At 33.0% G+C, this 17,253-nt stretch overlaps 1 long non-coding RNA gene across 1 annotated transcript; it reads right to left on the bottom strand.

Annotated features, from left to right (window-relative positions):
- On the bottom strand, positions 8,940–15,830 carry LOC110267196. Its single transcript, XR_002354554.1, has 2 exons — positions 15,708–15,830; positions 8,940–9,040 (listed from the first exon to the last, which is right to left on the bottom strand). It is a non-coding gene; the product is annotated as an uncharacterized LOC110267196 (long non-coding RNA).

Below are 17,253 nucleotides of genomic sequence, written 5' to 3'. Positions count from 1 at the left end.
AGAGAAAAGAGAAAAATGTTTTAAGTTTTTATTTACTGTTTATGATATAAAAATTAATATGGAATTATTTTTTATGATAGGTGAACAAAAATTGAGATATTTCTCCTAATAGAAAAGAGAAAAATGTTTTAAGTTTTTATTTACTGTTTATGATATAAAAATTAATATGGAATTATTTTTTATGATAGGTGAACAATAACTAAAAATTGAGATAAATTTTCTACCGGAGATAATCTTAATATCCTGTTTTTATAAATAGATGCAGTGTGATGAACTTGACCATTTAGCCCATAATTTTACGATGCCATCAACTTTCAGTGTTTAAAAGATTTAGTTACTTTCATGGCCCTCTAGGCCTTTAGTTTTCCGGCGTCTAGCTAGTAATAAATTACTGTATTTTACTATGCCAATTTGATTTCATACTTTGGCAAATTAATTGCATGCTGTGAGTGTATTAATATTCTCCGTGACTCAGTCTGAATTATTGACTTCCTCTATTAATGAATCATAACACTGAATCCGTTTTTATTAGCATTTACATAGCTTTCATGAGACAAGACTACACACACATTTACATCTTCATCTTCATTTTTTTTTTTCTTTTTAAATTATTAAAAAGAAAAGAAACCAGGGAGTGTAGGTTGGAGTCATTGACAACTGTAGTGGGCTATTAAATAATTATATTCTGTTGATATTATGATTTTTTCATGGCGGTGATGATTTGTACCCTGTGATTTTCTTTTATAATTGTAATTAAAGGGGGAGACTTCGAGAATCATATTCCACCCTAGCTATATATAGTATATATCAGCTTAAAGTATTCATAATAAGAAACGAACAAAATAAAAACTAAGCACAAAAGATGCCCTATTTTTTCTATATAGTATAATTTATTAATTACATATGATATTATATATTAGGGATACCTTTGTATTGAAGGAAAGCAAATAGAATTCGTATATTAGCATTCTAATCACATAAGTCACCCATATATATATGGTCCACATCAGGAATATTCCGGGACAATGAAGCATATTATTTTATTAATACCAAGGGTTATTTATTTAATGAATGTCCTAGTATGTATATTGTCCTCTCAATTATCTATATTATCTTGTAGATCGATCAGAAACCGTTACTAGCAAATTGATTCGCATATATAGTACCATTTTTTTAATAAAGAAGTTTCAAACCTAAGCATCGATACTATCATGTAATTATTGCCACTAATTATTATTTTCTTTTCCAATTTTTCTTCTTATCTGATTTCGTCCTTCTTGCAAGATGAACTTAACCATTCTTTAATATATTAAATCAATATTCGTTAAATTATTATGTGTGATAAAGATGGATTAAGCATGTGCTTATCAATTAATTTTCTGGCTTTAATAAAACAAACTTACTAAGCATAGCTTTGGTATTTTTAGAACATTATACTAAAAAGATTAGGGTAAGATCGGAATGGTAGCTAGAGAATAGTACAAAATATCAACAAATTAAACAAGCAGAAATATTCACCAAGAGTGTATTAATGAGGCAGAGATATATATGAATTGGAATTCGAATTTTAAAAGAAGTTAATGTTGTAAGCATAGAGTATGTAGTACTGTAATCTATTGTACTCAAGTAATTAAACAATAATTACAACCGAACTTTTAAGAAATGGAAATAAAAGATTCCTTTGTTCAGATAGGATTTAGATATGGTTAGATATTTTGGATCTTTAGACGTTGTTAAGCTACATTTAAATTTTCTAAAAATTGTTTCTCAAAAATTATATTAGTATTGGGTTTGTTTGTTTGGGTTTCTATGATGAACTTTTTTTTTCAAAATAATTTTTTTTTATTTTTAGAGTCATTTACGTTTGTGCTACTAAAAAAAGTAAAAAGCAAAAAGTAAGCAATTTTTNNGATTTATAATAAAAATTTACGTAATTGTTTTATTTATTACCCAGAAGTGAGAAGTATATATATATAATAAAAAATGTAAATTTTAATTTTTTGAAAATGAAATTTATGTAAAATAATTTTCTATTCATGACCATAATTATAATTTATTAAAAAAAGGGACTGGTCCAAAGAGTTTATTTGTTTCTGATTTTAGTAAAAAAATACTTCTGTAAATATATTTAAATACAAAATATTTTTCTACTTCTCTTTCTACTTTAATTTTGCATTTACTTCTGCTTTTGAAGAAGTATACTTCTATCTGCCTCACAAACACCCGAGTTCATTGTTTAGTAAAAGTAAGTTATAAGTTATTCTCAATAAATAACACACTACTAGATGTCATTTTTTTGTTATTTTTTCTTTTTTTTCTTTTTGTAAGTGACTTTCTCGATAAATAATCCTAATTTTTCTCAGTTATCTACGTTACTTTTAAAAGAAAATATCAATAAAGAGAAATTATAACATTAATATTTGATGAGATTAATCTTAAAATGGCTCTTAAGGCATAAGTCAACTCCAACTTAGAGAATGAGAGTCAAGATTGATTTAAGAATTGGTTATCACTAGTGTAACAGAATCTGTTAGCTTGCATAACTATTTTACACTCTTAACTGCTAATATATATTGGTTAAAGTTATTCTTGGTGTAATATGCTCTCATTTAGTTGTAACTGATGAGATTATTTGGAGTAATATTCATTCAATATAGAAAACTCTCTCAATGATTTCTTGTTCTGCAAGTTACTATTGTAAACAAATTCCTATTTCTATTTTCTTTGATTTTTCTCTTGTTTTTATCTCTAATATTCTGATATAGAACCTTTATATGATATTAAAGTTTTTGGTTATCTCAACTATAGATAATTTTAGAAAAGATATATAAAAAATTTAGAGAATTCTGTAAATTCTGACAATTCTAAAAATTTTAGGAATAAATTATAATACTGCAATTATTCCTAATAACTTTCTTTTTAACCATAATTATTCAACTCCCGTCTTTTTAATTCAAATAGTGACAAATTAGGGAAGGAAACCACAAAAGATGGCAGCAACAAGTAATTTCAGCCGATAAAAATAAAAATATTTAACTAATAAAAAATATTAATAATTTCTTTTTACAAAAATAAAAAGTTTCATTAATCTTTTTACTTCTAAAGACACTACAACAATATAGATTATTTTTTAGGATTATATGTGTAAAAAAAAATTTAAAATTCGTATAAATAATAAATTTTGATACTATTTTAACTATGAAATATGTTAATAAAAATTTTGTCAAAAATAGTGTTTTTAACGTATAAATAATTGTAAATGTTAGAATATAATTAGGATCAATTGGGATCAGTTAGAATTATTTAGTAGATTTAAATATTTATTATAGAATATTACGTCTTTATTATTACGATTCTTTTAGTCCCTATAAATATCCTTCTATATTGTATCATTCTAGACAACTTGAATAGACAAATTGATTACACTCAATAATATACAAAGAGAAGTGCTAGGGGGCCAGCAGATTTTATGAGTTATAGCCATCAATTAGCCATCAATAGTATTTAATGGTGTGAGATTTCATCTAATGGTGGAGAATCACTCATTTTTATTTTGCTAGCTAAGTGCTGGCCAAATTTTAACAAATCTGCTGGCCCCATAGACTTTTCCATATAGAAATTCTTCCTCCAGTTTAGTCTCATATTTCTAATATGGTATCAGAGCCATGATATCTTCCTTGAAAAGAATATGTTGTTTTCCTTGCGATGAAATCATCATAGTTTTTGTACTTCTTTTTTTTTATGCCATTTTTTCTTAGCTTTTGTCACTCATTGGATACTTTTTCACCTCATCGACTAGCCTGTTCTCTCTGTCTTCTGTTTTTCCGAGTCGAATGATCAAACACAATTTTCATCTGCTGCTTACCTATTCTCATGAAGAAATCATATAGTTTTCGCTCTCTTTCGACAGTTCCGTGATTCCGTCTGCGTTCTCTCGTGGCAGTTCCATCTGCGTTCTTTCGTGGCAGTTCCGTCTGCATTTTCTTGTGGCAGTTTCGTCTGCATTTCGTCTGTGTTTCCTTGTGGCAGTACCGTCTGGGTTTCTTTCTGGTAGTTCCATTTGCAATTTCTTTAGTCAAGCGGCAGTTCCGTCTGCGCTTCCTTCAGACTAGCGGTAGTTCCGTCTGCGCTTCCTTCAAACTAGCGGCAGTTCCGTCTGCGCTCCCTTCAGGTTAGCGGCAGTTCCATCTGCAATTCCTTCAGATAAGCGGCAGTTCCATCTGTGCTTCCTTTCGGCAGTTCCAGTTGCACCCGTTTTATCAGTTTATGCATTTTTTCTCTTTATTTCGTTGTTTTAAATAAGTTTCAAACTCAAGTTGTCACTTGAGTTTGAGGGGGATGTTAGAATATAATTAGGATCAATTAGGATCAGTTAGAATTATTTAGTAGATCTAAATATTTATTATAGAATATTACGTCTTTATTATGACGATTCTCTTAGCTCCTATAAATACCCTTCTATATTGTATCATTCTAAACAACTTGAATAGACAGCTTGATGAATAGACAACTTGATTACACTCAATAATATACAAATCCTTCCTCCAGTTTAGTCTCATATTTCTAACAGTAAAGAAATTTTAAATCTTATTTTGATAAATATTGGCCGTAAAAATTAATTTGTTAAAAAAATTTGAGAATATATTTTTTGTGATACTTATTAACCGTCAAAAATACTATTTATTTTGACATTTATTGACCATAAAAAATTCTCAACAAAAATTTTCAACAAAGAATGAGATGAGATTTTGAAATTGAAGAATAAACTGAGATTTTGAAGATAAAGAATGAATAGTATGATCCCAAACTGAGAGCAGTGTGATGCTAAAATTGACAGAACTCAACGAAAAAAAAAATAGTAGAGTAAGTTGAAAATAAATGAGTGTCAAAATTAAAGAGCAAAAATAACTCTCTTTTCTTATAGTAAGACTATAAGCTAGCTAAAAAAAAAATTCTTTAGAAGCTCAAGAGCACTCAAGATCAGAGCACCCAACAATTTAAAGGCACTAACAAATCCACCCTTGGTGGTGTGGACAGTGGACACGTACGGTTCATAGCTATGGGTTCTTTTCGATCTTACTGCCAATAAACAAATACACATAACTAAAGTTTCAACAAATGCACGTTACTAAAATTACTATCAATCAACGTGTAATAAGAGGAACATAAAATATTTGGGCCTTATCTCCAATCCCCAAATATATATATATAAAGTTAGATATATCATATCATATGCTTATCAGTTCTCAATCATTTTGAGTGGGTGAAGGACTTGTTTGTATTATGTATTTTATTTATACGATTAATAAAAAAATTAGAGCCACATGTTGGCCAATGAAACATTGCGTTTGAGAAGTCCACGGCATTAATTATTTAATAGATCTTATGACTTCAATTGGATCCTTAGAACATGGACTTATTAGGCCATTGCTTTATTTGGAATATTGGATTTTCCCTTTTTAGTAAGGGTTCTTGCATTGTTAACACTAACCCTAAATCTGTCCCTTGAGTGAATCTAGGGCCAAATGACCCTTAATGGCCTCTTAAAGATAAATAATAAATGATATGTTAATTGTTAAAGTCCTTCTTTGGAAGTTCCATGATGGCTGGATTCCTTGTCAACTTATATTTATTTTAATTAAGCTTCCCCTTGGAGATTATGATAATGAAGAATATTCTTGTGTAACCCTAATTTAAAATCAAAAGCAAACGAAAACTTTGTAATATTTTTAACGGAATTTCACAAGAATATATCCTATATGCCTTATGCTATTCTGTGCTTCTTTGCCATTAAAAATGCGCAATTGATATATCACCACTTACTTGCTCTTTACATTATCTTTTTATATATATATATATATAAGTTGTTTACACGTGATGTTTCCATTGTACATTTCAATGTGTGTGTTATGTGCAAGAATTAATTAATTAAGTTACCTAGCTTTACAGTGTGACATATATTCTGGAAATACTATTTTTCATTGAAAAAAGAAAGAAAATGATGCACTAAATTAAGTAATCAACAGGAGCGAAGCATTCCAGTCATTGGCGTTCATCCATAAATTGATGGCCTAAGAAAGTTCACAAGTCAATTATTAATAGATCTAAAGAAAATGCTCATAAAGTGTTAGTAATTATCTTTGATTAATTTAAAAGCCAAGATTCAAACCCCTGGCCAACTTGTCCCAATTAGTGGACTTTGCAATTTCCAGTCACATAGTCATACCACCGAAGTACACTACACGTTTGAGGAAGTGGTGATCATGCATACCTACAAGATCCGTAACACGAGTACCGTGTGGATATTCGAAGATAGGGTTTTTTATTTAAATCAAATAAATATAAAAATTATGAAAATGCATACAATATAAAGTAATTATTTAAATATACAACGTATTACATTTCGGATACTGATGGAGGAATTAAGAAATAAGCAAATTTTAGGTATTCAAATTCCGTTATCTGACACAACGACAACTGACATATCGAAAGTACACCTGAGATATGTGTTAGGCAAGCATTCGAGAAACATGTAAACACTGAAGAGGATCTCAGTATCCGAGTTACGTGTAAATACATCTCAGCACCCAAGATACATTCAAACTCTTCCATACGACAGAAGACAACAGAAAAATCGGTATCTATTCCGTTGCAGAATGAGATAAATGTCGTGGAGCTTACAGAAAAGACATGCAGCCTCTGTCGAGAAAAGGGGCACACTAGACAAGGATGTCTCAACGCTCCATAGTCGGATCCGTGATGAGCTACGATTTATGGTTTAGATTTTAGTATGCTTGGTTCGATTAAGTTGGTCTAAATCAACTCTAGTGAATCTATGTTTTATATATAATCAGACACCACTACAAGAAAACGTTGAATACCATCAGACTCATCAAATAAATTTGCGAGTAATTAGTTTACTGTCGAATTTACCGTCGGTCCAGGGTTGACGGTATAAACGGCGCTGGAAACTCGTTGTCGGCATAATTTTTTTCATCCGACCCTAATTACCAATAGAGTCGGTGTTTTCAATGAATTTAACGAGACTGAGTTGACGATTACCGTCGGATTAACTCGACGGTAGTATTTTTAATTTTTTAAAATTATTTTTGGACACTAATAAGCTATAATTAGTAGTCAAATTAAGTTAACAAAATTATTAGCAAAAATCTAAAATTAGTAGAAATAAACAAATTATTCTATTAAAAATAAATAGTTTGAATACAAACTAATATCACGGACGTCGAGTACAATGAAGTAGACAAAAAAATATAAAACCCTAACCTTACAAATCCCGGTAATCGTCATCGTCGTCGTCGTCGTCGTGGTCCCCCTGCTGAGGCGGCAGAGAAGGTGTTGACGTGGGTGCCCCACCAGCAGCATCACCGTTGGAACCAGCAGCGCCGCCGCTGGCTCCAGCATTGCTGGCTCCAGTGCGCATGTAAGAACCGTGACTAACTAACCGCTTAATTAAATTAAATTAATTACCCAAAATAGGATCCAAAAATTTAGAATATTAATTAGAAGATTTAAATATGATATTTGGACTCAATAGATTTTTCTGAGTTGGAAAATGTAATTTTCTACGAAAAATTACGTAAAAACACGTACCGGTAAATTAACCGGCAGTATCGGCTTAAATCTGTCTGGTACTGTGCGAGAATGATAAAAATAATAGAAAAGCTTAAGAAAACAATTAGAATTGAAAACCGGGCACTAATTTTAAAAGTTTGGCTCAAAATTAGGCCAAACGGACCAAAAACACTATCAGGTTAGACCGGGTTCAAGTTGGGCCCAAGCCCAACATATATAAGTTCATTAATGAGCCCAATTCAACTCACACACACTAAAGCTAGCAGCTGGGAAATGAGAGAGAGGAAGGAGAAGAAATACTATTCACTCCTCTCTTCAATTGACCAAAACTTGAACTATGGAGCTCCGATTCGCATGCCGTCGGCGGCTACGCGAAGCTCTTGCAAGCCCGTTAGTACAATCTAACCTCTGTTGGTAAGATTTTGAATTTTACTTCCCATTCTACTGTTCTAAGAATTCCGAAATTGTAGGTTTGGTTTTTGAGAGATTTTTGTGATTTTGGGTGTTTAGGTACACTCTAGCACTTGGTTACTATTGAATTTTGCTCCCAAAACTATTGAGTAAGGTAAATTTGCTCTTATCCCTTGTGAATTTGTGTATTTAGGAATCTTATGTATTGATTTGTAGTAAATTAATGTGTATAGCTTGAAAAATTTGATTGTTGATGCTTGTTGGAGTTGATTAGTGATTTGTTGGTGATTGGAGGCTTGAATTGGACTCAACTTGGTGTATTGTGCATATTGGAAATCGGCCAAGGTATGGTTTCAGTTTTCTCTATGTAATATGTAATATTTCTGGACACTTAGGCTAGTGGACCTTAGGATACAGTTGTTAAATTGATAATGTGTGATGATGTTACTGCTTGTGATGATTTTGATGACTTGTGATGAGAATTGTTGATGTTGAGGTTGAATTATTGTAATTATGAGAATTTTTTATGTGGTATGATAAATGATGCTTATGAGTAGTGAGATTGTGTTCAAGTAGTTAATATTGGAATATTGATGTACAAATTGTGAAATTGTTGAGTTTATGAAGGAGGAATTGATTGATATAGGTGTTGAGTTGGTTGAAATGTGATGGAAAGGTAAAGCATAGCATTTGGAAGTGTTTTATGTAACACCCTAACTTTAAGCACGTCATGATCGTACTAAAGATAAGGCATTACTAATCTACTTTCCTTATTTACTATTTAATATTGAGCTTTTAGTCCGATATCGCGTGCCAATTTTTAAGAAAAATGTCTGAAAATTTTGATTCTATTAATTAAAATCATATATCAAAGATCACCAAGTAATAGTATCACATAATTACTAATAATAACAAATGCTGTACAAACAAATTCAATATAAAACTCGAATACAAGACCTATCCCTCTGGATAAAATAAAAACTTAAATAACAAAGGCGAGGAAATTCTATGAAAGTAACTCAACTCATAAACTTAACTCATAAATAAGTCTAATAATCGCCTACGGCTTCAAACTGAGTCTTCAAACCTGTGTCACTGAAACGGTGGAAGATTTTGGGGTGAGAAAAAACTACTAGTTCTCAGTAGGGAATGAGAATGCCGTAAAAATAAATATTAAAATGCAAATGATTCATTTACTCAAGAAAACTATACTTTTACTAACCCCTGAAAATACTTTAAAATTTTACTTTAGATAACTAAATACTTTCTTTAAATTTCTGAGTTTAAAACAAAATTGCATTCACAAAATTTGTCATGTTAACTATTTCTCAGCCACATAATTAAGTCTCAACAATCACAACATCAAGTCTTAAACACCTCAATACATTCGCAAACTAAAGGCACAAGTAAGAAATCCAAACCAACATACAAATAAGTCAAACAGCACGATCATAGAGAAGTAATACAAGCAAACACAACCAAATACAAATGTGCAAACAATATGATGCATGTCTGTCCTAAGCAGGCAATGAGCTCACGCGTCGATTGTCTACCCGGAACTCGACGTTACTGATGAACGGAAGATTGATGGTTTAGAATTCACAATAAATTCTCGTTGCAAGTATAGTTTCTAAACCAAGCAATAATCCTTTCATACAAAAACTTGTTTCTCACTTAAGCAAACCCAATAAAATTGATAACCGAAGTACTGAAACCTCGGGTCGTCTCTCAAGGAATTGCAGGGAGGTGTGAATTATTATTGGTTATAGAAAAAGGTATATTTTTGGGTTTTTGGAATAAGGAACAAGTAATTTAAATGACAAGAAAAATAAATTAATAATAAAATAAAGAGTAAAGTATCGTTTTTGTCCCCAACGTTTGGGGTAAGTCCTATTTGTGTCCCTAACGTTTAAATCGTCCTATTTGTATCCTTAACGTTTATAAAAGTGATTCAATGTTATTCTACTATTAATTATACTAACAAATCAGATTATATTTTTTAATTATTCTCATTTGGATATATTCATTCTCAATTAGGTCTCACTTGGATGTGTTCGATTTTAATATTATACCCACTATTTGTGTTTAGATTCAATTATGTTCCTAGAAAAGTGAATTATGTAAATGTTGTAGGAATTAGTTTCAACATTTGATGAGCTATTTTTCGGAGTAGATCATCGATTCTATCCCAGACATTTGTATTCTAACTTCAAGAAGAGATTTTTAAAACTCAAACTAAAGCGTTCATGATGTGTAATTGAATACAGGATAACATTGAATCACTTTTACAAACTTTAGGGATACAAATAGGACGATTTAAACGTTAGGGACACAAATAAGATTTACCTCAAACGTTGGGACAAAAATGATACTTTACTCTAAAATAAATTAATTATCATGAACACCATTGCAAGGTATGAGAACTGGAAATCCCATCCTAGTTATCCTTATCAAGGGTGATGAAAATTGTTTATTGCTCCCACTTAGTTAACCCTTACTAAATAAAGGAAAGTCAAGTGGACTAATTAATCTGATTCCTCAAGTCCTAGTTAACTCCTGTGGAAAGACTAGCTTTAGAGGGATCCAAATCAATCAGCAAATTCCAATTTTCAACCACAGTTGAGTTTGACAATTCAGGTGTCACCAATTACTCAACTAAAGCAAAGGGAAAAAATCCAAATTATTTATATCATAAATAGAAGAAAGCAATCGTAAATCTGAAATACCTCAAATTGTATTTAAACATAAATTCAAATCTAATATGAAGAGTTCATAAGCCAATTTGGCAACATAAGTAATTAACAAGTGAAATAGAGCAACTAAAGTAATAGAGTAAATAAAAGTAGAAGAAAAACATAAATTAAAGGAACATTGAACCTGGAATGAAGAAAACGAAAGAATCATAATCCTAAATCTTAAGAGAAATCCTAATCCTAAATCCTAAGAGAGAGGAGAGAGCCTCTCTCTAGAAACTATATCTAAAAACTAAAATTATGAATTATGAATATTCAATCAATGAATGGATGGATTTCCCACTTTATAGCCTCTAATCTGTGTTATCTGGGCTGAGAACTGGGCCAAAAACAGCCCAAAAATCGCTAGTTGCGAAATCTACCACGCTGGTTTTTCGTCACTGCGACGCGTGCACGTCACCTAGATGTACGGCCACTATGACAAATTATATATCATTTCGAAGTCCCGGATGTTATATTTCCAATGCAACTGAAACCGCCGCATTTGGACCTCTGTAGCTCAAGTTATGACCGTTTGAGTGCGAAGAGGTCAGGCTGGACAGCATAGCAATTTCTTCAACTTCTTGTATTCCTTCCACTTTTGCATGCTTCCTTTCCATCCTCTAAGCCATTCCTGCCTTGTAATCTCTAAAATCACTTAACACACATATCACGACATCGAATGGTAATAAGAGAGGATGAAGCATAGGAAATTTAAGGCTAAAGAAGCATGTTTTCAATCATAGCACAAAATCAGAAAGGAAAAATGTAAACTCATGCAAATTATATGAATAAGTGTGTAAAGAATTGATAAAAACTACTCAATTGAGCACAAGATAAACCATAAAATAGTAGTTTATCAGTTACTCGGGGCGAACCCCGAATATGGTTTCTTACTGTGTCAGTTAGGCACAATTATCATCATGGGTATGTCAGTTAGGATATATTGGCATCACGGTAAAAACAAGCTATCAGTTAGGCGAACATTCCCGCATTAGCAATCTCAGACTATCAGTTAGGCGGGCCCTTTCGCATTAGCAATTTGGCACAAAGGCCCATTTAATCATACACTTGTCATGGTTCATTCTCCGTTTCAATTATCTCTATCATACATGGCTTCTCATTTTCTTTCTCTTTATTATGCCTCCTCATCACCAATTACATACTCATACCTCCGCATCACCATATTATTAAACGTACCTCCACATCACATAATTACACACCTCCGCATCACCAGAAATATACACTTTTAGCCATTCATCAATCAAAGCATCAAACGCTTAGTTTATAAATATTCAAACTTCTTTAACACTTAAGATAAAACTCCTTTTCTTAATGTGCTGGACTCAAATCATAACTTTAAAACAAAAATCTTTCCTCAATAGGTTAAACTTAAAAGTTAATACTTTTCTTGATATATTGAAAACCAAACAATATGAGTCTTAAATCAAATTTTCTTTTAAACAACGTTTTAAGCAAAGCCTCGAAGTTTTATAAAAATTTCTGCAGCATTTCCTCTAAAATTCAGGCTTTGCCACCCTCCAAGGATCCCAACTAAATCATTTTCGATTTTCAAAGATCATCCTTGATAAATCAGACATTCCAAATCCAATGCCAAATCATTTTACAAATCTAAAAGCTAACCAGGTTTAATTTTAAAATCATTTCTCAAAATAAGCCTGTAAATCAGATTTTTAATACAAAGTTCGCTTCTTAATTTAAATACATATTCAAATAAGGTTTTCAAAATAAAATCACTTTTTGTATACTTTTACAAAAAATTCGGACAAAACATCCTCTTAAAAAATTAGACTTCAACACCACTCCGGACTCCCTCATTTTCTCAACAATTCATTACTTTGACTCCATAAACATCGATACAGCATATTTCTTAATACTCAACCTACTTTATTTTAGTTTAGTAACCAACGGTTCACTTTAACATTCAATACAATAATATCCAATCAAGCTAGCATATTTAATTAACAACAATTTCCAAACCAGCTTGTAACAGAGTCCACTATCATCAAATAAATCTCAAATTAACCACCAAGCTGAAAAGTTGACATGACTAGAAATTCCAGTAGCAATCACAATGTCAATCCAGACTCAATTCATAGAACTTAATTCATATTTCAGTTTAACAAATAACACCGTTCACAACCATAATTCAACCAATCCTTATCAACTAGTCATATTAAACACTTATAAATCATTTGCAATTATTCAATAAGACTTTTGGGCATTCTTAAATTAGAACTTTTAATTTTAAAAATGAATCCCCTACCTCAGTTAGTCGAACCAGCGTGTTATAGAAAACCTTTTACCTTCGGTCCGAAAACAAAGGCGTCAACTCCAACTATGTTACGTGGTGGTAACATCCACAAGGGCACCAGCTAACAAAAATAACTCAACCTTGACATAAAATCGTCGTGCAAAAATCAATAATCCATAACAAAATAGTGACAAAGAGAGGTTTTTAGAGCAAAAGATTTATTGTACCAAGAAAGAAACCATGAACGGGGCACCTCCAGCACCAGCAGCGAACTCCGGCAGCGTAAATGCTGCTCCCGGCGGCCATGCACGGCGGCAACAACAACGGCAGCAGCAGCAGTGAGATCCCCAGTCGCATTTTCTCTCTCTTCTAAGAGCTATCTCTCTCTCCTCGAGCTGCTCAGCAATGGCGGCGATGGGGGTCAGTAGCTCCCTCTGGTGACAGCCCAGGCCACTACAACGATGAAAGATGCTTCGACGGCGGTGACATGCAGTGGCGGCGAGCTTCAGCTGTGATGAGGAACGGCAGAACAGCGGCGTTCTTCTCCCCTTCTCCCTGGCTGTTCGCGTCTGGCTCTCCCTTCCGTGTTTGGCGGCGACAGATTTGGCAACAACAGGAGTCACGGTGGTGCAAAATGGAAGCATGAACGGTGGCTCGACAGTGGCGAGGAACAGCGACGGAGTGACGACGCTGCTTCCTCTTCTTCCTTGTGAACTCGTCTCTCTCCCTCTCCTCTGTTCGCGGTTCATAGTGGCGATGCAGGTGACGGGTTCGGCGGCGGTGCTTCGGCGGCTAGGCGTGGTGGCAGCAGCTCTCCCTCCTCTCTTCTCTCTTTCCCGTCGCAACCTCACCCTCGGGTTTCTCTCTTTCTCTGATTCGCACCCTCTCCTCTTTTCTTTTGATTCCTGCTACTGTCGTGTTAGCGTTTTAAGAAGAAAAGGAAAGTAGTGTGGCGGTGAAGGGATTGAAAAAATTCAGATTTTATTTTGGGGACAATTAATAATATAATTAGGGTATAAAGTAGTATTAAAAACTAATTTTAATCCAATAGAATTATCTTTAAAAAAGTACTATTTGTTCATCAATGTACAAATTATATTCAAATAACTACTAATTAAATAAAAATTAGAAATAATTAAATTAATATAAAAGTCTCTAAGAATATATCCTTGAATAAATAAAATAAATCATAAATAATTTATTATTAAATTTTCAAAATCTGGAGTCTTACATCCTACCCCACTTATAAGAATTTTCATCCTCGAAAATTGATATAAGATAGAAAAGATTTGCATCAACTTCACTCTCAAATATATCAAAGAAATAGAAAGGTTTGACATGTTTAGTTCTCAAACATAAGAAAAATTACCTTGCCTGGAAACTAATGAAAGGTGCAGTGTGGTGCAAAAGTTGTATGATAGGTTTAATGCAAATTAAACCTTAAAATTCGACATTAAACCTTAAAATCCGAGAGCTTGGAATTTTAACAATTAAGCTCAAGTTTGAACAAAGGAATCCAAAATTTAGAAAGAAAAGGTTGAACATCACGGATAATGGTCGTATGATTTCAGAAGGATGAATAGAATTGCAGCCACACAATGATATACAGATAGTGAAATGTACCAGAAGGAAAGTTAAACCGTACCTTACGAAAGGAATCTGAGGCAAGAAACTTTGTTAGGAACAATAAAAAAAATGTAGCATATTAAGTCAAGGCAAATTCAAGCTGGATTCAAGGAATACAAGGTTCACAAATTTAGGCAGCCAAAGTCAATGGTAATGTTTCTAAGGAGTCAGAGATCATTTATTGCGCCCAAAATAAATTCCAGGTGAAGTCAATGAGTATAAGATTCATGAACAATGACAAAATTGAATGTTCCAAAAGATTCAAGCAACAATTAGGAATATAACCAAGCAAAGATATATATGAACGATACGATATGGTCAGAGGATATTCAAAATACATCTCAAGAAGAAGGTGTGAAACAAAGAATTTCACTTCAAGCAATCAAGGAAGAGATGACTTCAAACTATATTAGCACGAATAAAGATTATACGTTCCCCTAAAACTTAACTTATAGCGTTCCCAAACCCCGTGATTAGCATTACATATTACTTCTATTTCGTCCATGATAACCCATTAGTGTTTCTATATACATAAATTATTAGTATTAAGTTGGCCAGACTTAACACCATGAGGTATGCAATGGTAAGCTAACAGTGTTAATCAACAGACAGCCATGCATGTAAAATCTAAACTCTTGTCATCAGAACAAGTCACTAAGCATGACAGACACTCAGAGTATGCAATGAAGCATAATCAGTCCATTCCCAAGGCTCTAACAGGAACGAACTACTCTGATACCATAATATAACACCCTAACTTTAAGCACGTCATGATCGTACTAAAGATAAGGCATTACTAATCTACTTTCATTATTTACTATTTAATATTGAGCCTTTAGTCCGATATCACGTGTTAATTTTTAAGAAAAATGCCTGAAAATTTTGTTTCTATCAATTAAAATCATATATCAAAGATCACCAAGTAATAGTATCACATAATACTAATAATAACAAATGCTATACAAACAAATTCAATATAAAACTCGAATACAATACCTATCCCTCTGAATAAAATAAAAACTTAAACAACAAGGGCGAAGGAATTCTATGAAAGTAACTCAACTCATAACCTTATAAATAAGTCTAATAATCGCCCACAGCTTCAAACTGAGTCTTCAAACCTGTGTCACTGAAAGGGTGGAGGATTTTGGGGTGAGAAAAAAGCACCAGTTCTCAGTAGGGAATGAGAATGCTGTAAATGCAAGTCGTAATCCACCTCGGTGAGTTACGTGATGGTGACAGAGTGGAGGATCTCGATCCTTTTTTGGAGTCATTTTAGATATTTTGAATTGTACTCTCACTTTTATATTATATTGTGCCTTAGAGGCTTACTCTGAGAGAGATATGTTGTATACTACTTTAACTTCCAAGACTCTGTATGTCTATATATAACTAGTCGGCTTAAACTCCGCGGACTTTAAATTAAAAAGAATGCTTATCATCGGTTTGATAAACTGCTTGAGAAATGTTTGAATTATTTTGTAATCCAGAAATATTGATTTCAGAGTGTACAGGTTTTGAAAATTTTGGAAACTGAGATTGAGAAGTTACGGAAAAAGACCTTCTTGCTGAACTTCATATTTACTCTGGATAAATCTTCAAAATCCATGTAATCAAACCAAACAATCCAAAGCAGACTATGCCATCCCAATTGAAACCCTCTCTGAAATCTTTTGACTTTCAGGATTGGATTTGAACCATTCTCTGACCTTCTCTGGGTAGGCCATTGAAGCATCAAATTGAGACCACCATTTGACATAACCATGCCTTTGAAGGATAGGAAATGATTTGGGGTGGTTTGGTTTTGCATACTTGTATTGCCATGAGAATACCCATGCCAATGAAAAAGTTGAGAAAAATTTTAACATTACAGGAACACATGTTTCCTGATTGTTAAAGTTTGATTGAAAAAGTTTATACCCTTCATCTGTTGGTGAGGGTAAAATTTCTTGGATTGGTCCAAAAAAGTCCCACCATTGGTAGAACCAATTTGGAAAAGTATAATTGATTTTTCTTTTAAAATAAATTAACCATGAATGTCTGAAGTGAGTATTTTGAAACCAAAATACTTTAGTCCAGGCTTCCATGTAGTCCCAATAATTAAAACCTATTGGGTCATAATTTTGAGAAAATTTTTGAATTTTGTTTAGGTTGTTCCCAAATTGCTTTGGGGATAAAATCTTGAGAATTTGAATGGTTGAATGGTTCATCCTCGTGAGCCTGAGGGATAGACCAATTGTGCTTCATTGCATACTCTGTGTCATTTTTTATGCTATTTAGGTTATCTGTTTGATATATGCATAGCATGCTTGTTTGTGAGTGCCGTTTTGGGATAATTGAAGCACTAGGCTTTTGATATTGAGACTGATCACCTTGATCTCGATTGGCCGGCAACCATGCCGAGTTCATGGCGGCGACGGCCAACTTGGCTAATACTGTGGAAGCAAATGCTGCTGCGACTTTGCGAGCTGTAGAGAGATTGGGCTAACCAGCGGGAAACAGAAACGATAATGGAAACAGGAACGAAGATAGGGAAGGAGACGGTAATAACTTGGAAGGTGCTCCGATGACCTTGGCTTTGTTTCTCAAGGTTCATCCACCAACTTTTAGAGGTTC

This window comes from Arachis ipaensis, chromosome B09 (genome assembly GCF_000816755.2).
Source record: "Arachis ipaensis cultivar K30076 chromosome B09, Araip1.1, whole genome shotgun sequence".
NCBI lineage: Eukaryota > Viridiplantae > Streptophyta > Magnoliopsida > Fabales > Fabaceae > Arachis > Arachis ipaensis.
Note: the sequence above shows the minus strand (reverse complement) of the source record. Positions and strands in the feature narration are given on the sequence as shown.